At 39.7% G+C, this 24369-nt stretch overlaps 1 protein-coding gene across 1 annotated transcript in view; it reads right to left on the bottom strand.

Moving 5' to 3' along the window:
* LOC139156276 (sodium channel protein type 2 subunit alpha-like) overlaps positions 1-23062 on the bottom strand; it is an 88877-nt gene extending 65815 nt beyond the window's left edge. The window contains exon 1 of the mRNA XM_070731701.1: positions 23027-23062. The gene's annotated coding sequence lies outside the window, so the exon portion shown is untranslated. The remainder of the gene's footprint in view (positions 1-23026) is intronic.
* Positions 23063-24369: the final 1307 nt, after the last annotated feature.

Consider the following 24369-nt stretch of genomic DNA (forward strand, 5'->3'; position numbering starts at 1 on the left):
CTTGTTTCTATGCGGAGACATAACTTTCGTGATGACATAAGTTTGACAACCCTGCTGTACAGCTCCCCCAGGCAATGTTTTCACAAAAATCAATTCTCAGGCTGAAGGATCTTGACCATAGAAACCACAGGAAACATAACATGCACCAATATGTTATCTGTGAATGATGTAATCTGTGAAACATTTCATGAATTGTGTGCCATGATGCAAATAATGCAGAGTAGGCAATTCTCATCACTTATACAATAATATCCTGACATATGTGATGTCACTCTGTCCCCACCATCCTGGTAAGTGCAAAATGTTCCATCTCAGCTGTAAAGGAAGAAGAATGCATTTGGCAAGTTGTAACTGCTTAGATGCCAAATGTAGCTTGAGTTTTAAACAGATTGAGCACTTATGATGATGATCATTCTTTCTGACCACCAGAGGAACCAATGAAAAGATGACAATGAGAGAACCACGCAACACAGAACATCGCACTGCACTTTTCTGAATGCAAATCAAACATTTGTGTGAAAGGAAGTGCCCCCCCCCCAGTGCAAATAGCAGGTGCAGCAGAGCTGGTCCAATCTGAGAAAAGGGTCAAAGCTTAATCCCTTCTCCAAGCCCTTGTTACTTATTTTTAAGAAGCTGTTTTAATAATTTTTATATTGTAAATAATGTCTCATTCAATTTCGCCCTGAGCCACTGAATAGTTAATGTACACCATACTTATGTGTACACACAGTATAGAGCAAGTCCTTCTGAACACAGAGGAGTTAACTTAGAATCACTATTGTGTTGCATGTGTATCTTGACTAATGCATCTATTTTTTTTACCTATGCACCAATTTAAAAGAAAAAGCAATATGGAAACAACCCCCACCTAAAGTAAATATTTACTTTAATCAGCCCATGTAAATTCAGCATACATTAAGCAAACTCTTACTTGCTTTACATAAACCACTTGTGGTTTACTGTATTTTATAGATGCCAAGTCCATAACAATAATTACTCTAAAATATTATTCAGTATTTTACTCTCAAAACCTCTTTATAAAGAGGAAAACATAGAAAGAGATCATTAGACTGAGATCAACATAGGCCAGTTTGATTAAAATGGAGAGCCCGTTTGACCTTCTGGTTAAGCCACCAGCCTGGAAGCCAGGAGCCTGAGTTCTAGTCCTACCTTAGGCATGAAAGCCAACTAGGTGACTTTGACCCTTTTCTTTCTTCAGTTCAACTTATGACACAGGGCTGCTGTTGTCATAGCAAAAACAGAAGATAAAATGAGATGTGTTCAATGCTTTGAGTTACTTATTAAAAATTATAAAGGCGGATTTTTAAAAACCCTATAACTCCCACAGGACTTCCATTACAGCTGTACACTAGTGGTGCACATCCTTTTCAACAGATTGAATAATGTCTCTTTCATATCTTTCCCAGCATTAGGTCTACATTTTTTTTACAGCAATTACATATATGCATATATAGATATCAAGAAAACTATAGTTTTGCCTTACTATCTGTTGAGGACAAAAATCACTAAAGATAGAATCAAAGCTTGATAAGAAAGTTGTGTTCTCCAGATGTGCAGCTAGATAAAATGAGTGTGTAAGAAGGCAGCTGGTTTCCTCCATTACATTGTATCACCTTTATAACAAATGGATGATTTGGTTTTGACAAGGTGAAAGCTAGGAGTCCTACTAGTAGTATGATCCAGCAGTTTGTCACAGCTGCTAAAAAGCCAATGCAGTCTTATGTTGCATCAACAGAGAGATAGCATCAAGAAAATAATTTATAATGTCACTTTATACTAGAGCAAGACCACACTTGGAATAATGTGTCCCGTTCTGATCACCACAATAGGAAAATGATGCTGAATCTCTAGAATTAGTGTAGAGAAGAGCACCAAAGATGATAAAGGGTTGGAGACAACCATACAATGAATAGTTAAGGGAAGTAACCATGTCTAGCCTAATAGTCACTAAACTATATGTACCACTATTAACTCCCCAAAACAGGAAAAACAAACTACAGTGGTACCTCTACTTACGAACTTAATTTGTTCTGTGACCAGGTTCTTAAGTAGAAAAGTTTGTAAAAAGAAGCAATTTTTTCCCATAGGAACCAATGTAAAAGCAAATAATGCATGCGATTGGGGAAATCACAGGGAGGATGGAGGCCCTGTTTCCTCCCAGGAGATTTCTAGAGAGGCCTCATGGAGGCTTCTTCCTGCCTTTTCTGGCCCTGTTTCCTCCCAGGAGATTCCTAGAAAGGCCCCATGGAAGCTTCTCCCTGCCTTTTCCAGTTACAGTTTCGGGGGCTTGGGTTCTTAAGTGGAAAATGGTTCTTGAGAAGAGGCAAAAAATCTTGAACACCCGGTTCTTATCAAGAAAAGTTCGTAAGTAGAGGCATTCTTAGGTAGAGGTACCACTGTACTCATAACAATAAGGACGCTCCAAGCCCCACCCCCCAAAAAAATTCTGGCAGAAAAACAAAACTGGCTACAAAGCTAACTTCAAAAGCCACTACAAAAACTTATGCCAACAAATAAAGACTGAATGCACCAATTATCATATCAGTCAAGAGGAAAACCTTCTGCACACAAAATTGAGCTTGCTTCCCAAAGTTGTGACTGTTCTATCACTGGAGGTTTTGAAGAAGATGATGTACTCCATTTTGTTGAGAACTCCTGCCTTGGTCAAGGAGCTGGACTAGACATTCTATAATTTCATAAATAACAAACTTAAAGAGATGAGAACCATCCCACCCTAAAAGGACCTAACAATAAAGACTGTAATGATGAAACCATTAAAACCAACTTCTTTAACACATTCGACTCAGTCTTTGTAAACAGCAACAATGTGTCCAATATTTCCTAGTCGAACTACAATCAATTACAATGATATAATACACATCAATTTCACAGAAGACAAATTGTCTTTCACAGAAAACAAATTTTTGGAAAGGCACTATGCAATCTAAACAAAATCTCTATCGGGGATGGGTTCTAACTTACCTTGCTACTGATTCACTTCCTCCTGCGCTGTGTGGCCATGCCTCATAGGCATGCACATGCAGTGCCAAAAAAATGTGTATTTTTTAGAAGCCAAAAACACATGCAAAGTGCTAGAAACTTGCCTTCTGTGCATGCTCAGAAGAAAAAAAAATATAACCTCTCCTCAATTTTTTTTTAAAAATGGTGGGGCAACACATGAACCGGTTCTGTGATGTCATGATATCACCAGCAGGTTGCTACCGGTTCAGGCAAACCAGTTTGAACAGGGAGTAATCCACCTCTGATCTCTATCCATTGGACCAGATGAACTATGTGCCTACTTCTTAAAAAAACCTTACCACTGCTCTAGCAGAACCACTGAGCATAATTTCTGATAAATCTTTCAGGACCAGCTCCCTATCCAACCTATGATCACTAGCCAAGGTCATTACTATCTTCAAAAAGGGAGAGCCCCGAGCCTAGTTAAAAATTACAGACCGATCTCTTTATGTTGTGTCACATGCAAAGTCATGGAATCAATCACTAACTAATCTATTACTCTCCACTTAGAGATAAACAACCTACTCTCTAACAAACAATTTGATTTCAGAAAAAAAAAAATCTGCAATCTACAACTTCTACGTTGTAAAAACATATGGACTACACAACTTGATCAGGGCAAAGCAATAGACACAATTTACATAGACTCCTGCAAAGCCTTTGAAGCTCATCAGAGGGAGATCCAACCTGGAACTAAGGAGAAATTTTCTGACAGTGAGAATGAGCACCTTCTTCAGCTCTGTCTTTATTAACAGCAACAGCTCATGCTCAGCATTTCCTAGTCGCAGCTCAACTAACTTCAATGATCTAACACAAATTGAATTTACAGAGGAAAATGTTAAAAAATCATTACACAACCTAAAACCTTCCCTTTCTATCGGACCAGATGGACTATGTGCATATTTCTTAAAAAAGCTCTCCTCAACCCTGGCTGAACCCCTAAGCATAATTTTCAAAATATCTTCTAAAACTAGCTCCCTATCTAAACTCTGGTCTCTAGCCACAGTCATCCCTATCTTCCAAAAAGGTGATCCAAGCAACGTTGAAAACTACAGACCAATCTCCCTGACTTGTGTCACTTGCAAAGTCATGGAATCCATCATAAACCAATCCATTACACTTCATCTTGAAACTAATAACCTACTTTCCAACAAACAATTCGGTTTCAGGAAAAAATTGTCCTGCAACCTACAACTCTTACATTGTAAAAACATATGGACTACCCAACTTGATCAGGGTAGATCAATAGCTGCAATCTATATAGACCTTTGCAAAGGCTTTGACTCAGTAGTTCATGACAAATTTCTTCTGAAGCTAAAATCCTAGGGCATCTCTGGATCTCTGCATGATTGGATTTCAGCGTTCCTGTCCAACAGACAACAAGTGGTCAAAATAGGTAATGCCATATCTAATCCTGCTCCAGTTAACAGAGGTGTCCCACAAGGCAGTGTTTTAGGACCTACTCTCTTTATACTCTACATAAACGATCTCTGTGACAACATGACAAGCAATTGTGTTCTCTTTGCTGATGATGTTAAACTATTTAATACTGTACTACTGACAATACTTCTTCCCTTCAAAAGGACCTTGACCATGTAGCTGAATGGTCTACCAACTGGCAACTTCAAATCTCTACCAACAAATGCTCTGTCCTACACATTGGTAAAAAGAATCTGAATACTAAATACATACTTGGTAAAACTGAACTAACAGCAGACCCTCACTCAGTCAAAGACCTTGGAGTACTCATTTCCAATGACCTAGGTCCTAGAGCCCACTGTAACAACATTGCCAAAAAGGCTTTAAGAATTGTAAACCTAATCTTACGTAGCTTCTTCTCTAGAAACACTGATTTATTAACCAGAGCATACAAAACTTTCATCAGGCCTATTCTAGAATATAGTTCACCTGTGTGGAATCCACACTGCATATCAGAGATTAATACAATTGAAGGAGTCCTTCACTCCTCCTCACATAACAAATTATTCTACTCCTCCAGACTTCAAATACTAAACCTAGAAAATTTACAACTATGTCGTCTCCGAACTGATTTAACTGTTGTTCATAAAATCATACATCATAATGTACTCCCTGTCAGTGACTACTTCACCTTTAACAACAACAACACAAGAGCATGTAATAGATACAAACTGAATGTAAATTGCTCCAAAATTGACTGCAGAAAATACGATTTCAGCAATAGAGTGGTCACCGCCTGGAACTCATTACCTGACTCTGTTGTTGCTTCCCCCAACCCCAAAATCTTCAACCTTACATTATCTACAATTGACCTCTCCCCTTTTCTAAGAGGTCTTATGTGCCTAATGTCCCTGTCCTACTGTCTTATTATCCTTTCTATTACTACGTTCTACTTATGCTATGTTATGTTAACATGTACTATAATATTATACTTGTTTGACAAACAAACAAATAAACAAACAAACAAATAAATAAGAGCTTGCTCCCCAAAGTTGTGAGTGTTCCATCACTGGAGGTTTTCAAGAAGATGATGTACCACATTTTGTCCAGAAGAACTCCTGCCTTGGTCAAGGTGATGGACTACACGACTTCCATAGTTCTTTCCAGTTCTATAATTCTATGGATATGTCACAAACTGTTTTTAGTTCCTGCAGCCTTCTTTTGTGGAGCCTAGGCCTCATATTTTTCGTTTGGAAAGCACTGCTTGAAATGATCCATTGCCACTCAATTAATGACAAGTGCTCTATCTGGCACTAAAATTCAAAAGTTCTGGCTGGCTTCCCTTGCTGCCTGTCTTGCTCATAGTAGAAGCTTCCAATCAGCCCTTTGTCTCAACACTCAAATGTCCCTCACACCCTTCCCTTGCTTTCTTATTTCACCACACAGCTTCTAAGCAAATGCTGCAAAGAAGCAAACATTAAGAAATTAAGAAAAATCAAGGTGTTTCACCCATGCCTGCACTGTTTTGTTCCTTAACCCCAATAAAATAACGACATAAAAAGTACTCAGGAATATCGTCAGTATAGTAGGAAGATTTTTTCCCCTCCCTTATCCTTACTCCCATAAAACTTTATTTATTTATTTATTTATTTATTTATTTATTTATTTATTTATTTATTTATTTATTTATTTATTTATTTATTTATTTATTTATTTATTTATTTATTTATTCGATTTGTATGCCGCCCCTCTCCGAAGATAGTCCTTGCTTACTAACCACTTGTTTATGACCTTCTGAAGTTATGAAGGCTTTGCCAAAGGAAATTTAACAACCAGTTCTCGAAGTTACAGTTGTTTCAGACTATACTTTGGGTGCTTGGCAACTACTGTGCATTTACAGCAGCTGCAAGAATGGGGGGGGGGGGGGCCTCAGGATCTCCATTTTTGGCCTTCACAGCAGGTATCCAACAAGCAACATTAAAGGGGAAACCAGCAGGAAGTTGCAAGTCATTATCAAGTGATGATTTGCCTAACAACAGCATACAGATTTGCTTAACAACAGCAGCCAGAATTTATTTTGCAAGTTGGTGCAGTCACATGGCATTTCACTCAGAAACACCCGACACATGCCTTTTGGCTACAGTTAAGTAAATGCAATTATTGGCAATGAACTACTGGAGTGAACATATCAGAAGCAAGAAATGTGATGCACTTTTTTCTCTCTTTTTAACACAGGCCAAGAAAACCAACAAGTTTACTTACTGGAGACTTTAGTCGGCATAGCATTCTAGGAGCAAGGCTTCATATTGTTAATGGGCCATATTGTTAAGACTTAGACTAACTTTATTGTCACTTTGAATGTATGCTAATCGGCATACAGTGTTCCCTCGATTTTCGCGGGTTTGAACTTCGCGGAACGTCTATACCACGGTTTTTCAAAAATATTAATCAAAATAAACATCACGGTTTTCCCCCCTATACCATGGTTTTTCCCGCCCGATGACATCATATGTCATTGCCAAACTTTCGTCTGCCTTTAAAAAAAATTTAAAAATAAACTTTAATAAATAAACATAGTGAGTAATAATCTAAATGGTTGCTAAGGGAATGGGAAATTGTAATTTAGAGGTTTAAAGTGTTAAGGGAAGGCCTGGGATACTGTTCATAGCCAAAAATAGTGTATTTACTTCCGCATCTCTACTTCGCGGAAATTCGACTTTCGCAGGTGGTCTTGGAACGCATCCCCCATGAAAATCGAGGGAACACTGTATATTAAAATGAAGTTTTGTTGCATTCATCTCTCAAAGGGTCACTATCTCCAATATACATTGTTTGTTGTGTAAACAAACGCAGGGCTACTCTCAAATCCTATCTGCCACGATGTTTCAGAGAATTGCAAAGAATTTGTGGAGGGTCAAAATGCAAGATGCAATAAAAGAACTCCTTCAACCCTGCTGCCAATACAAATAGACCTGGATTAGCCATAATGACTGGGACTAGAATTTCTGAAACTAAGTGATGTGGTCATATAGCTTGACATGTGACTGCATCATTTAGCAATGGCAAATATCACCTGGCAAAGGACCTATCTATATCATTCCCACCTTGGTCCCTCTTAGCTTTGGGCCTCAGTAAGACAAGCGAATGGTTTCTTTTGGGTATCTTGTACTGCACTGCCTTCTGTGACTCTGCTTTGCTCACCCAACTATGCTGTCACCTCTGATTGACCTTCCTTGACTTCTTCCTCCGGCGGCTGATGACATTACACAAGGCAGTGTGCTGCCTTGTTCAAATTACATGTGCTTTTTTCACAAGGCTAGGTAAATGCATCAAAGCCTTGCAATGAACCCACATGCAATTAGGACAAGGCACATGAAATAGTTTATATTTTTGAACCATTCTTTTTTTTTAAAGTAGGTTTCAGAATCAGAATGAAAAATTGAAATTTGTTGCTATTTCCTATTTTGTACTCCTAGTACAGAATGGTATAATGATTAAGTATAATAGTATATAGTGGTATATTATCCAGTGTATATTTGGTATAGTGATTAAGGCACCAGACTAGAAACCTAGAAAGTGTGTTTTATCAGTACCCTGAGCATGAAGCCAGCCGTGTGAAGCAAAGGCAAAACATTTTTGAAAAATATTGCCAGGAAACCTGCAGATACCTGTCCAAACAGCTGCCAGAGCTCAATACAAAGGCACACAAAAACAAGAAACACAAACAACACGCCAAGTATATTGTGTTGGATTTATACTATTGTCAGAGTTCCAAGTAATAAATCCATAGCAAGCAAAACTCTGAGGCAGGCTGATTTTTCAAAGAATAACTTTATTGGAAATATCATACAGGCACATATTGGGTGAAAACCGACTCTGAAGTCTCCCAGGGTTTTCACCAAATTAAAATTGTAAGTTTTTCTACTTTCTCAAAACAATTAGTCACATAGTCCAATCACAATACGCACTGGCAGCTGGGTAGCATTAGCCCGCCTTCCTCTAAGGATATGTGTGAGGATATGTTGTTGTGGCTATAGAGTCCTCTCTTATCTCAAATCCCCACTCCCTGTCCCTTAGCTCCAGTGTGGCAACACTGAAGCAGTCAAAAATGGCTTCAGTCAGATCAGTTTTATAGTTGACAACTATCTTGGTCCTTATAAACAAGATTGCTGTAAAGGATTTTGAATTGCACAAATGGAGAGACAAAGGGAAACTGTTTAATGACCCTGGGGTTAAAGAGGCAACTTACAGAAACTAATACAGTAGTACCTCTACTTAAGAACTTTTCTAGATAAGAACCAGGTGTTCAAGATTTTTTTGCCTCTATTTAAGAACCATTTTCTAGTTAAGAACCCGAGCCGGGAAAAATTTTCCAGGAAATTTGAGAGTGGCATGAAGGCCCGGCCAGTTTCCTGCCATTCCCCCTTTAATCCCAGCCATCTGGGCTGCCAGAGGACCCTTTTTAGTGGTGCTTAATGAGGCTTTGACAATCCAGAGTGAACAAAGCATTCTCCTTTCTCTAAACGCTTGGACAGGGAATAAATCTCTGCCAGCACCCAGAGAAAAGAAACGCTCCCTTTGCTCTGGGCAGTCGAGGAGTCACCACAGCGAATGAAAGGCGCCGGCTACAAAGCAAGTGAATGAGAGGAGAGGGGAGCCCTTCAGCATGGGAAGGAAGAGGCAGCAGGTAGCAGCAGCCTGTGTATGGGAGGCAGTGTATGGGAGGCAGCCTCGCACCGGTTGTATTGGAGGCGCGTGCTCCTCCTTGCCGCCTCAGTCACTCTTTTTTTTAAGCCTTAAAGTTTTAGATTTTTTTGATTCCCCTCCCTTCTTCCTTCGGCAGTGACTCTCCTCCTCCTCTTCTTCTTCCTCCTCCTCCCACCCAAATTCCGAGCTCTTATTTCTTTCCCAATGGGTTTGCACACATTATTTGCTTTTACATTGATTCCTATGGGAAAAATTGCTTCTACTTAAGAACCTGGTCACGGAACAAATTAAGTTCTTAAGCTGAGGTACCACTGTACTTGTTTTTTCTTTGGTGTAACCTTCCCACTCTAGGGGAAGGTTACTGCAAAATTCCCATTTCCTCCTGATCAGCTGGTTCTAGGGAGGCAAAGAATAGATGGGGGCAGGGCCAGTCAGAGGTGGAATTTATGGGTTCTCCAAACTACTCAAAATTTCTGCTACCAGTTCTCCAGAACTGGTCAGAACCTGCTGAAACCCACCTCAGAAAGGGAGTATTCAGCGTAGTGATTAACCTAAACCCTGATGTACAGCAAACAGACAAAACTCACATGTTCATAATTTTACTAATGAGAAAGCCCAAGTTATTTGAATTTCTCAGTTTGGAAATGCAACAATAAGAATAAAGCCTGAACATTCTGAAGGTACATTTAGCTCCAAGTCACAGGGCAAAGCCTTCTCAGTCCACAGGTAGGGCTCAAATGATGCTTTGGGTTACCTGTCTTCTGGTAGGTAAATAACAGAGATGAAATTGAAGCTCTTAGTAGGACTCTCCTTCCAATGGCTGATGGTTTTGTGGATGGTTCCTACATTCTCTCTCCACAAAGAAGCAGCGATTAGATCAGTTGTTCCCAAAGAGAGGTTTTCCCTAGCTGATTTGTACAGGCGGCATGTCAACCAGCATCTGGCGTTTTCGACATCTCAAGAGGCACCCTTAGTTTACATAAAGGGAGCCCAAGCAGGTGAGGGAACAGCTAATGTGTTTACTTGTAGCAGGTGACTTAGATGCAGCTCTCTTGATATAAAAACAACAGACAAATGTTGACGCTTAAGGCCGAGAGGAGCAAAGCTACAATTCAGAATCCAGATGAAGAGAAAGCTTTTGTACAACTTTAAGTGTTTTATTACACATGCTAGGAAAAATAGCCTTTTGATGATGTTACCATGATTTTCTATTACAGTATTTATTATTAGATTTTTTTTCTTTAATCTTTCTGCCTTTATGTGCTGTGCACCTGTGATATGTTTACTGCAGAAGGGTGATAAATAAAATGTGAAAATAGTAACAGAGCACGCACTGTTATGATTGAAATCAAAAGGATGTTTGAATACATCGATCAACTACTGAGATTTCCTTCTCATTTTAAAACTTCATTCAGTTTATCTGAATTACTAATACAGTAAAAGTATTTTTGAAACTTCAAATACATGGATTATTTAACAAATCATAAGATACTCACTCAGACTTTAGTTTCATACCTTATTCCCCCCCCCCTGTAATCCTACTTTAAATTTCCATGGACTAAAATCCTTCTAAGCAAACCATTTCATCCTTTTTCTTTATCTCATTCTGTCTTTTCGTATAACCTTTCTCCCAACACTAAAGCATAATGCAGTTTCTAAAACTCTGTTGTTTAAGAAACACTTGGCAAAATATGATTTCCATAGTGAGCAATGAAATGCAAAATCTCCTTCAATTTCAACTTGACTTGTGGTGACTTCATGGATAAGTTTACAATGTTTTCTTAGTAACTAAAAAGATTGTATTTGCTCTAGTAATATATAACTGGATTTCTGTTGATTTCCTCCAGAATATTTCCTTTTAAATTTCTCAATCTAGTTTAGAGATTCCTGGGTGGTCTCCCATCCAAGTCCTAACCTAACTTATTCTTTTGGAAATTAGCTGAAATTGGCTAGATGCTGCCATCTAGTTATAAAAATACAATAAAACCTCCATAGTTGATCACCTCCTTACATTGACCACTTCCCTAAATTGGTCTAATTTTCATAGACTGGACTTATACTATATGTACACAATAGAAAGTCAACCTCTCTATATTCACCACCTCTGTAAATTGTATCTTGACCACTTCGGCATGATAATAATTTACTCTCTATAATTTGACCAGTTGAGTCTGGTGTGCACCAATAGCAAGCAAAGAAAAATGCAGACTTGATAGCAATGAATTTCTTTCAAGAATACAATATTTTTGACTTTAATTTGGCAATTTAACAATGATAATTATGGATTCATTTTGTAATATAAATTGCACAGAGACTTACTTTTTTTCCATTTCACTTTCCACTTTTTTTGGACACTAACACCCCACCCCACCCCACCTCCACACAAAAGAGTTTCATTTAGCATAATAACCCCTATTGATAACTAGTGATGGGCGAACCCAACGGTGTTCGGGTTTGGCAAGTTTGGACGAACTTTATGCAAAATTCAGCCGAACCCGAACCGAACCCGAACTCAAACCCGAACGGGTAATCCCTCCCACGAAGAGATTCCGGGGGCGGAGCTTTGACATCACCGGCAGGTTGCTAAGGACGCCAAGGTGATCACTTCCTGGATTCCAACGCCGAACGCCGAACATGACCCCGAACTTTGCCCGAAGTTTGAAAAATTCAGTATGGACCCGAATTGTGCGGGTTTAGTTTGCCCATCACTATTGATAACTGTTATCAATAGCTATTTGTAAATAGCTTACAAGATTACAAAAGTGATTGCTTCCTTATTTCTTACAGTTTTGTTTCATATACTGGGCACATCAAGTTCTGAATAGGGTCTTCATCACACAGGTTCTAAATACACAGTAACAATATATGGAAAAATCTTATGGTGGCAGTCTGTATGCTGTTTCAATTAGGATATAGCACTCAGAAAAGTCAGGTTCAAGTCAATTTTCAGCCATGCAAACTTGCTTGATTAAATCTCGGCCAGATCCTATCTCTGTCGATGCCTTTCTAATAATGTTACTGTATGGATACATTTGGAAAGGGGAACTGTGGTTTCCTGATATGATAGGATAAGACATTTAATGAACGAGTGTGTATCCACTTAGAATCAGTAGATTCTGACTTGAGGAATAGTGAAAGAGACAGGTTTGTGAGATAATTCACATTTTCTGCTAACACTAACAATTTTCTTTCTACAGCACTTTTATTTCATTTATATAGGTAGGGCTATATTTGTGGCACACAATCTTTTCAACAGTGTCAGAATAAAGGAGCAGATTCACAGATAAGTAGCATGATTATTCAAATTCCAGCTGCTCCAGAGCTATTTATCAAGTAGGATTCTATCCTTGAGAAATATTCTGACTTAAAATAGGTCATATGGTTGGAGAAAGCTGATTCAGGCAGATGCATTTTTATATATATCCTTCACAATTAAATAAAATTTATCAGATTCAATTAAAGTATATTTTAGATTAATTCATTTTATCTTCAAATCGTGCTGTTCACAGAAAATGATACATCCGGGCACATGCATCATAGAAAAACATAGATCAATTGCAATGCTTTTTATGCACAGATATCAAATATGTTTGCTGGTTTGGTGTAAGAAGTTCTGAATTATTATGGCTATTAATATTTTTAATTGATACAGTTACAAGACACAATACCAGATTTTTAAGCAAATATTTCTTTTTCACTACTTTATTTAACAGTACTTAATAATCTTTGAGGAGGAAAAACTACTTTTTAATTCTCTAGAAGCCCAACAATTAACTATCAATTCAGATGACTTAAAGTTAATAAAGAAATTGATTAACAGAATTTGACGAATATTAAATTCATTATTTTTATCTGTTGAATAATAGAATATGATGGTTTTATGCAGCACTGAGTTGAGTTTTAAATTATTTTCCCCTCCTTATCATGTTCCAGAAATAGTTTCGCTGCAGGCGAAACTATTGTTTAGTTACCACAATTGGGACTGGAAACTTGATGGTCAAGCACAATAGTCACTAAATGAAATTGGGATTGTGCTTAGGATCTTTCTTCAGCTTTTGTTTCCTTTATAGACCTGTGAAAGTCATAATTATGAGGACCGTCACAAAAATACATTTTCATCACTGTCATAACTGAATAGTTGGTAAGCAAAAACAACGGCTATCTGTAATGATCTTATATTACAAAATATTAACTTTAGAATGTCACAGCTTAGTTCTTCACTCAGCAAATCACTGAACAGGAAATTTTATTTTGTGTTTGCTTTCACAAAATGGCAATAGTGGTTGGATGGTCTATTCATAGGGCATCTTTAAACATCCTTCCCAGCCCTTAGCCAAATTCTAAGATACTTTCTACTACCTAGACTTAATTTTCTTTTTTTATCCTCTACAGAGGTAGATGCATTTAAAAACATAGCATTTACCATCTTATAAATACATTTTTAATGAATTCCTCTAGTGCTTATTTGGACTCCAAAGGCATCTTTGTAAATAGAATGAGCCTAGAGACCAGTGCTTTAGCTGTAAAATGCCACATTCTATTAATTCTAAAAAATAAATGGTAATCTTTTTAAGAATTCAAAGTGGAATAGAAAACCAGGTAGACGCCAAAGAAGGCAATGTGTGGCACCACATTTCCTAGGCCTAAAATACATAATTTATATTCTAAACATATCTGGACTCTTTTCATTTGATAAATTAAGTGCTGATTGAATGTAATGGCTGCCAGAGCAAATTAGGGGGCAGCAGAACATACAGTCCTAGGGAGAGGTGGTGGATTGTTACTAAATCATGTAATTAAATTAATATTGACCTTTACTAGTATAGGTAGTCCTTGAATTATGATTATTTGTCTAGCCACTTTTCAAAGATACGGCGCTGCTAAACAAATGGTACTTGTGCCTGGTCCCCAAAGGTATAGCCATTGCAGAATTCCTGGGTGTGTGTGTGTGTGTGTCATGTAATCAAAATTTAGATGTTTGGCAGCTTACCCTCATTTAGAGGTATGGGGAAGCTTCAACTCCCACCCCTGCCTTTCAGTGGTGGGTTGCTCTCAATTTGGCCTGGTTCTATGAACTGGAGGCTCCACCCAGGATGCTTCTGCGCATACGAATCGGTAGCAACAAGTTTTGCCCTCCACTGCCCTGCACTCTCCCCTAGATATCCTTTGTCACCTTCTTGCTCCTGCTATTGATGAGAACCTGGCACTTTTCAAAGCAGCTATTGACTGTATGAAGCTTTCTCCCTGAAGCCACGCCTGGTAGTTTCCTCAAGAGACCTAGAGGAGAAGGCCTTGTGTAGTCAGCAGCTGCCTCATGAGGAGTCAAGGCTAGGGATGGCTGACTAGCAGCAGAAACAAGAAGATAGCAAAGGTCCTCTGTGCAATGCAGCATAGGGCGGCAGGGGCCTCCGAGTGCAGAGTGATAAGGGCAACTCCCTTGTGGGGTTTATGGTGCTGAATTGGACCAGGACAGGTTGGAAGCTTCAAGGGCAATTGAGGCTTCATGATGTACCTCTGGGACAGGTTACCTGTGGCTTCTAGGGTTGGCTGTGCCTTGCAGGGGTTGTGGCTATGGCTTCACCCCATTGGGGCAGGGCTGGGAGGTTATTGTGTTGCAATTCAGTGGTTTTTAGGTGCCCCACAGCACACCACAAAGACCTGGTTCTGGGGCTGCTTGTCATCCCATACAAAAGGCCAGAGATGGGTGGAAACAGGTGGTTGGAAGGAGCTGAAGTCCCTTATCTTGGAAGAAAAAAGGAGGGACCAAACTTGGAATGGTTCGGATTAGGATGGAACCTTGTCTAATGACTAGTGAAATTTGATTAATGATGACAATGGAGAGTGCCAGGATTGCTGTCACTGAAGTCACATGATATCAAGATTTACAACCACATTGCTTAATGGTTCCAGTCCCAATTGCTGTCATAACTCAAGGATTATTATCTGCAACACATTTTATAGAAAATTTTGCTGCATTATTTCCCACTTTTAATGTCTTATTTTAATTCCTAGATACATTTTGAATACATTTTCTATTCCTAATTTTTGGAATTTATCTTTATATATGTGGCCTCAAATTTTAAATCATTATAGTATGTATTTCTTCTTTCTTTTGGTTAAGCAAACATGAGCAAAAGCATATACTGTACAGCAAAATATTGGAAGAGAGATTATTTTTACCACATGTGCACAGAGCTTTCTTGCAAATAAGAAAACAATTACCCTGCATAAATAATTATTGGCCCTTGACCACAGCTGTTTTAAATCATTTTAATAACCCGCAAAGACTTTGCATCAAAGCCTCAAGCAATTATTTATAGTGCAGCCTATAGTATGCTTAAGCATGTAAATGTATAAATATTCTGGAAGAGAGAGATAATAAGAATATCCTGCTCTGTTACTAACCTTCGCAAAGCTCTGTACCGAAAAGGTGGCCACAATGTTTTATTTAACAAAAAAAATTAATTTTAAAATATATGACCAATTAATAATTTAAACTGCTACTCTGCAGTATTTCCAAGATTTTACTGTGCACATACCAGATCTACAGAAACAATGGAAGCCTGCGTGGCCCAGGCCGCTGAGGTGGCAGTGCTGTGGGTGGTCATCTCCTCAGGTTCCCTGACCAGAGTCACAGAAGGATGGTCTGGAGGCCAATCCCTCTCAGTTGTAGTTCCTGTGGACACAGGTGGGTTTGCAAGCTGGAATGGAGGGGCCATCTGAGATGGTGAAGCAGGGGTGAGCTACTGCCCGGCCGGGGTTGGGGACGGAGTGGGGTAGCGAAAATGGAGCTCCACCCCAGCGTACCCAATTTGCACTGAAAGATGTTGAAAGAAAATGCAGGGTGTCCTGCATAAGCCACGCCCACAGTGTGGTAGGATAAGCCCATCTGTAGGGCTTATCCTACCACTTATCATTGGATAAGCCCATCTGTAGATAAGCTGTCTTTTGAATTTTTAATCAAAATATCATGAAAAACACACCATCAACATATAAGGTAAACTTTGAAATGTCAGCATTTCAATTTTCAAAAGTGGCTTATCTGTAGATGGCACATTTTTCATCATATTTTGATTACAAACTTGAACAACAGCTTATCTACAGTGGGACATGAACATCTATGGAAAATACAAGTACTTAAAAATTATTACTACATATGCACAGATATACCCCTCTGGACAAGTCACAATCAATTCTGGAGATGTATTTTTTAAAGATTAAAATTATTTATATATTTACAAGGATATATGTGGTACTTACTTTCTCTTTTAATATTGCAAAAATTGAATTTCTTGTAAATTTTCCCTTTCAACCCCTTCTCCTAACTTTTTCTTTCTTCATTTTTATACCAATACCTTTTTCCAAATTCCTTTTTTTCCCTTTTGAATATATTATTTGTGTAGGTCTATTCTCAATTCCTCCTAGTCTCTTCTCCCTATTACCCCACTCATTTTTAAATTGCTTTCTCTGATACCAATGCTCCCCTCTTGCTTTTTTCTTATCACTGTAAATCTCAGTGTAAACCAATCTGCTTTTTTTCATTTTTTTTCATTTTTCTTATCATTGTAAATCTGTATTTTAAATCCACTTAACACTTATAAAATATTTTCTTCAGATTCTTTGGGTTTTTTTCCAGTCGCTTTAACTTCCACCAAGCCAGTTATAAAAACATCAGATTTGGGCTTTTAGACCTGCTCCTTTGACTTTCTCTATTGTATGTCCAATTGCTAGATAGTCACACACTCTGTTGTTCCTTTTAAGTTTTAAATTTCTTATTTTAATCATTAAATTGGACAAATACTCAAATAATACCTCTCTCCAGCACAAATGCTTAGATCTTGTCCCCCAGGCAATCCACAATATTTCCATTCAATTAGTCCAATCATGGCAACAGAGTCGTCTTCCTCAGCTGCTGGTTGAGAGGCTGGTACTGGCTCCCGGGGGGCTTCGCAAGCCCGCCCGACCACCAACTGGTGCCTATCTTCTCCCCCGCCCCTTCATGTTGGATGTGACCTGGTTCTGATCAGTTCCAGGTCTCTGAACAGCTGGGATTCAGAGTTCCCTGCAGAGGGTGGGGGACATCCCTACCTTTGTGATGTTGCCATGCCCCTCCATAAAACAATTTTCTAACACATTTCCAGAAGGTTCAATTAAAAATGTAAGGAATAAAATTGTTTTCAGTATCTACATTTTGCTTTCACTCAACTTGTCTAGGGAGAGAATCCAGCAGAATGGTATGGACTAAAAAACTGACTATAATTTTTCAAACAAGCTCAAGATTTCTTAGCGTTGTCAGTGGATTGTTCCTTAAGCATTCTACCACTTTCCAAACTGCCTTACTCAAATGGCTATTGGCACTGTCCTGGTGTAAACTATTAAAGAGCAGGACTAATCACATTTACGGAAAAGTGGTTTCAGTGGTGAATGATTATTCTTCCCTTCTGCAACCTGTCTTCTAAAGTTTATCTAAAGCACCAATCCAATAATAAACAAAAAAGCAAAGTAAATAATGGAAACTATTACATGCTAAATGCATGAAGATATTTACAAAATTATCAAAAAAGAAATTTTTTGACAATGTTCTTTTCTCCTGAATAAAGAAAACAAACACAGTTCAGGAGAATCCTGCTGGCTAAGGTTTTACCCTATTAATATAATACAAAATATTGTAATTGTAATATAAGATATTTAAAGATTTTAAATTAAAGTCAGTAGTTATACACACTGGGCAACGCAGCTCTAATGCCAATTTCAAGCCAATTTTGACCTTTTACTGAATTCTGCTGCTTAAGAAAAATGTTCTTTCCCAGTAGTTCTTATTTTGAGTTCATCTATTGGTAGCTTCTTCATCCATATTTTAAGAGATGAAGACTTTCCAAATTATCAATTCTCAAGAAATATGGATAAAGAATATCTTCTCCCATCTTCCCTCTCTTGAAGAACTGTCTAGGATGCTAAGTAGCCTCTGCTAAGGTTTGAATTTCTTCATTCCCTTGCCTTCCCTCTTCCTTAAACTGGGGTTCATTTTGTGAATTAAAGGACAAGTGACAGCATTGGCTGGGAAAATAGAAAATAATCTAGATTGTCCTACTGAAGATTCCTCATCAATCTTCTGAGAAGCCCTTGAGCCGAAGTTCATAAAACAAAGGTTAGTCTCTTCATATATATTTCCTACTAGCTAACTAGGGATGAACTTGAAACAAACAGCCAAAAGAGTAGCTAGAGTGGTGGTTTATAACTATTTAAAATTATTTAAACTATTATTTAAACTATTTAAAATTCAACTATTTAACTATTTATTTATATTATTTAAAATAATATAATATAATAATATATTTGCAATGCTGCAATTTCACTGAGGCTTGCCTCCCTGGGAATCCCCACCTCCGGACTTCCGTGGCCAGCAAAGTGCCCGTTTTTGCGATGCTGGGATTCCCCTGCTGGGATTCCCCTGCAGCATTGAAAAAATGTGGAAGTCTGGAGGTGGGGTTTCCCATGGAGGGGAGCCTCAGGGGAATCCCGCCAGCTTGAAAACGGGTGCTTTGGCTGGCAAAAGGGGTGAATTTTGGACTTGCACACATTAATCGCTTTTCCATTGATTCCTATGGGAAACATTGTTTCATCTTATGAACTTTTCACCTCACGAACCTCATCCTGGAGCCAATTAAGTTTGTAAGACAAGGTATCACTGTATATTGTATGTACATATCAAAGCTCAACAAATTAATTTATCATTGTATTAATAGACTTAATACTCAATTTCCACAATGGTAGTAACATTTTTGCATAAAGCATTTACACCTGCCTGCAAAATAAAGCCAAGCACTACAAAAATCAAACCATACACAAGAACTCCACATACCATAAGCAGGGCCGCCGATAGGGTGGTACTACTGGGAGTGGCGTACCGGGCCCGGGCAAATTGGAAAATGGGGGGGGGGGGGGGGCGGCGCCCGCCAAAAACTCCCCAACCCAGATTGCGATGGGGAAAAGCGCGCCAAGGAAAGCAAAAGGACCAGAGACACCTCGCCAAACTTCGCCTCTGCGGAGCTTCTCTGACCGCGGCCCGCACCTTCTTCCCACCCCCATGAGGAAAGAAGGCAGGGAGGCCGGCAGACAGGCAGGGAGCCCCGATCACAGCCGCGGAAGAAAGCGTGGGGGTGACTTGGCCCTCTGGAAGCCAAGCCGCGCTGCTGGGGAAGCCGGGAGAGGACTGAGCCTGGCCGGCTTCTCCGCCGGCCTTGTGTGTCCCCCAAGGATTGCGAGGGCAAGATAGCAGCGCCTTTCGGCCTCCAGAGGTGCTGGGCCGGGGATTCGGGGGGGGGGGCGTGAACACCGCCCGTCGCCCGGAGCCAATCGCCTTCCTGCTGCTGGCGCTGGGAGCAGGTAAGTGCGCGTGGCCGGCCGAATGGAAAGGGCGAGGTGCGAGGGGGAGGCAAGGTCCCTCTTTTCATGCATCCGCTCAGTGAGCCTCTCCTTCCTTCCCTCCTTCCATTTCTTTCATTCCTCCTCTCTATTTTTATTTCTCATTCATTCTCTTTCTTTTCTCTTTCTTTCCTTCTTTCTTTCTTTTCTTTCTTTTTCTTTCTTTCTCTCTTGCTCTTTCATTCTTTTTTTTCTTTCTCTTGCTTTCTTTCTTTCTCTTGCTTTCTCTCCTTCCTTCCCTCCTTCCATTTCTTTCATTCCCCCTCTCTCTTTTTATTTCTCTTTCATTCTCTTTCTTGCTTTCTTTCTTGCTCTTTTTCTTTCTCTCTTTTACCTTCCCTTCCTCTATTTCTTCTTTTCTTTCTCCTTCCTACCTTCTTCCCTCCCTCCCTTCCTTCAGTCCTTTCTCTCTTACACTCCCCTTTCATAAGTTTCCTTGCTTCCTTCCTCTGTTCCTGTCCCTTCCCCCTTTCTTTCCTTCCTTCCCTCCCTCCATTTCTTGCTTTCCTTCTCCTTCCTCCCTTCTTTCCTCCCTCACTCCCTTCTTTCACTCCTTCCTCTCTTACTCTCCCCTTTCACCTTTCCTTGCTTTCTTTGCACCCTTCCTCTGTTCCTGTCCCTTCCCTCTTTCCTTCCTTCCTTCCTTCCTTCTTTCTTTCCTTCCTTCCTAGCTCGCCCTCGCCTTTCTTTCCTTCATTCCAGATGGGAGTGCCCCCTCAAGACACCCGCCTGACTGCTGGTACCCTGCTTTTTCTTTCCCCTCATCCTTTCCAGCTCCTCGCCGGTGGCTGCCGGGTGTGGGATCCCCCTCCCCTCTCCCCTCGCTAGAAAGCACATGGTTTTTTGTCAACAAGAAGGGAGAAGTGCCAAGGAGCCGTAAATAAGCCTCGCTCCGCCTGACCGATGCCAGGAGGATCTTTCTTTCCCTTGTCACTCCCGCTTCTTTCTTTCTCCTGGACGAGTCCATACAATCAGCTTAACCCAGTTCCTGAAATAGCCTATGGCAGTGCTTCCCAACCTTGACAACTTGAAGATATCTGGACTTCAACTCCCAGAATTCCCCAGCCAGCGTTAAAGGAGTTAAAGTCCAGATATCTTCAAGTTGCCAAGGTTGGGAAACACTGGCCTATGGGACCGCCTCGCTTGGCGTGAAGCGGGAAATGATCCCCGGGGGATGGAGTGGCTTGGCGACTTAAAATAGTTTTAAAATGGCGGGGGGGGGGGGGCAGACACTTAGGCTGTATGGGGCCCCAAAATTCCTGATGGTGGCCCTGACCATAAGTAAACAGCAATAGATTTTTCTAATTCATAATGGGTGGGTTATGGTCAACTTTTATCAAGTGCCTTACCAAAGTCTAAATACATTGGATTACCTTTGTCTACTAATCTAATCATCTAGTGGCAGAAAAAAAGAGTAAGATTTGTTTAGCACGATCTACTCCTTAACAAAACCATGCTGCTTTCTAATAATTCTCTTGCTTCTTTATAAGTGCTTGCAAACTCCCACCTTACTTATATTTCCTTGGATTTTTCCAGGCATTTATGCCAACTGGATTAATCTGTACTTCCCTGGATTCATTTTTTTCTTTTTCAAAAAAACTTGACAATATTAGCATTTTTCCAATCTTCTGATGCTTCCCCAGAAGTTCTCAAAGATTACTGTAGTTAGTGATTATATCTGTCACTTCTTTTAGCACCCTAGAATATAATCCAACTGACTGCAGTCTTGAATTAATTCAAAGCAGTTAGATATTTTCTCACCTATTTGATCTGCATGTCTCTTTTGCCTTGCCATGCTGCAACTTTTAATGAGTTGGACCATATTTCCTTTCATTAAAATACAGATGCAATATAGAAATTAAGCTATTCGGTCTTCTCCCTGTTTCTGATACCATCATTCCTTGATTTTCCTCTTGCTTCCCACATATTCAAAGTATTCTCCACTGTAAGATTCAGTTCATTCAGGTTATTTCCAGATAGCATGTCCAATAACCTGGATATTTATGGGAACTCAAGCATCAAGACATTGGTGCATTTGTTTCTATATTTCAGATTGCCTAAGCACACAATCAGAGCTCACTTCCTAGGCAAGACAGAATATTCTTGTACTGGATGGAATTATAGAAACGAATCCTACAGTATTAGTGCTTTCCAGAGTGACAGATCTATTTTTAAGGAATAAATTAATCTCTTTAAATCAAGTTAAATTGGCTAAGATATTTACGGTCAAGCAAGCGTTTTTTCTCATTGTTGGAAAAACTGGAACAAATCCTTGATTATCAACTTTCTTTTAAACAAGGCAACATAGAGGAGTTCCAAGTTACTATAAGGTTAATTTTTACTTCAAACCACATAAACCACATCCTTTCTCTTACTCCCACAAGAAATTTGTAGAAAAGGAACGATAAAGAATGGAATAGCACGCCATTGTGTCAAATAAACACGGTAATTGGATAGCTCCTATTGTAATCGTGTCCCTTGTCCAAAAGATAAATTTAGGCTGTATGGAAGTTACATTCATTGTTTATTCCATTCCATTTGCTTTACCAAACACAAATGATCTACACTGCTGCAAGCAAAAGCTCCAGACTTGATGATGTTACCTAGTTTGGATAATGAAATAGCTGCAAGAAAACAATCTAGCTCCTCTGAGGACCTCTTCATTTAAATCGTGAGCTACAAATATTCTGCTTTATTGGCTCCAGACTTACTGTATGCCTACTAGCAGCTGTATTCTTCCTAAAATGACAAGCCTACAGCCAATTAGATTTAGTTGAATTCTCTATTGCAGACGAGGATCAGAAGAAAAAACATGATTATCCAACACAAAATAGCCTATTCTGCCCTGTTAGGAAAAAAAAAAGGAATTGTAGCACTACTCCTTATTCGTCACAAATGTCCTTTAACTTAAAATGTAGATATTGGTAATCACACCCATATTCATGTGGATAATTGCTTTTTATCAATTCTAAAAAAAAAATATGAAAGCTTTACCTTCTCAGGATTAAACTTCATCACACAGCATTTGTACCCGGGGAACCTAATACTATATGCTCTACTTTTAACCAGAAGATATCCATCACCTTTGACAGATGCATCAAAGTATATTCGGCAATCTTCTAAAAGACACATTGTTTAAAAAAGAAAACTACTTGTCATTATGCTTGTAACTTGCTAAAAGGGGAAGGAATATAAAGGTTAGCCTGGTCAAACAGTTTTGTAAAAAAAATAGCACTCCATTCACTGCTACATGAGATGTAAGATTTTCTGGCAGCCATTTTAGATCCAGAAATGGGATTAACGTGTCAATGTGCAATGTACAGAGTTCATTCTTATAGTCAGTCTGAACTGATGTTCCAAATAGAATAATTTCTCTCAAGATATTTTGTTTCTAATGTAGAGACATCAACTGTTAGCTACACAGAGTACTCACCTTATGATGACATTTAACAGGATCCAAATTGATTATGAAAGCTCAGCAGATTGGCCCCCAGGTGTATTTACCCTGAGGAGGTCCAATTCCATATGCGTTCTACAAAACTGAAGATTCCTCTCTCATCGTTCATCGCCCACTTTTGGAAGCTAAGAGGGGGGGGGGGAAAGAAAGGAGTCTGCTGAGATGCTAAATGTTTCGGCAGATTTACGCATCCCAAGTCATTTTAGCTTTTAAAAAACCCATAACATTAATCCCACAGAAATGGATTCACAATCAACTGTTTTAATACTAGCAATGTGTGCTCCTATTTACCTCTCCCCATTAGGAGTTTAGCAGCTGTGTTCTGGCTTAAGTGCAGTTTCCAAGAAGTCTTCAAAGGCAGCCAATCACACGATCCACTTTAATCATCTAGAGGAACATAACATAGCATGCAGAACTGTGGACAAGCAATTTCTCTCAAAGAACAGGCACAATTCAAATACTATGGTAATAGTTTATGCCATAAATGTTACTTGGGCCTTCACTGATTAATGTATTCAGAACAATTGCCAATGAGGCAACAACCCCCAACATTTTCCCCAGGGATTTCAATTTACCTATTCCGGTTTATGACAGGTATCATATAGACCAGTGTTCTTCAACTAGTGTGCTGCGGCACACTAGTGTGCCATGAGACATGATCAGGTGTGCCATGGGGAAATTAAACACGGGTCCCCAAACTACAGCTTGCATGCCGGATACAGCCCGTGGAGGCCATTTATCTGGCCGCCGCCAGCCGCTTCCATCCGAACATAAACATTCCCCTCACAATCTTTCCAGCTATCAGCGACAGGAAGAGTGGAGGCACAGGGAATGCTCACTGACCAATCACCTTCTAGGATTCATCCCGACCACTAGCGATGAACCAATAGCAGGCCGTCTCTGATCCACACCCAGGAAGGGCCCCGCTCAGGCTTTCATTGTGTGGCCGAGGCTAGTAATTGAAGTTCCTTCTCCTCCCCATGGTCCCAATTTCTAATCCTGGTCAGGACTGGAGGTAAATGTTGCCACCACTAGATGAAGCCTCAGCCTCAGCTGGTTATGTCTATCCTGATGGTGTACAGTGATCCCCCGTTTATTGCGTCCCCAACCATTGCGAACAGGGTACTTCGCTATTTTTCAACCCGGAAGTCAAAAATACCATCTACGCATGCGTGCCGGGCACGCATGCGTAGATGGCAGCGGCTTCCCTGGGTCTTCCCCCTCTTGCTGGCGTCAGCGAGGAGTTTCCCCACCGCCCACGCAAACTCCTCGCTGCCGCCCGCCCTTCGCCCGCCCACGCCGTTCATTCTCGCCGCTTT

The sequence above is a fragment of the Erythrolamprus reginae genome, chromosome 1 (assembly GCF_031021105.1).
Source record: "Erythrolamprus reginae isolate rEryReg1 chromosome 1, rEryReg1.hap1, whole genome shotgun sequence".
In the NCBI taxonomy this organism is placed as follows: Eukaryota; Metazoa; Chordata; class Lepidosauria; order Squamata; family Dipsadidae; genus Erythrolamprus; species Erythrolamprus reginae.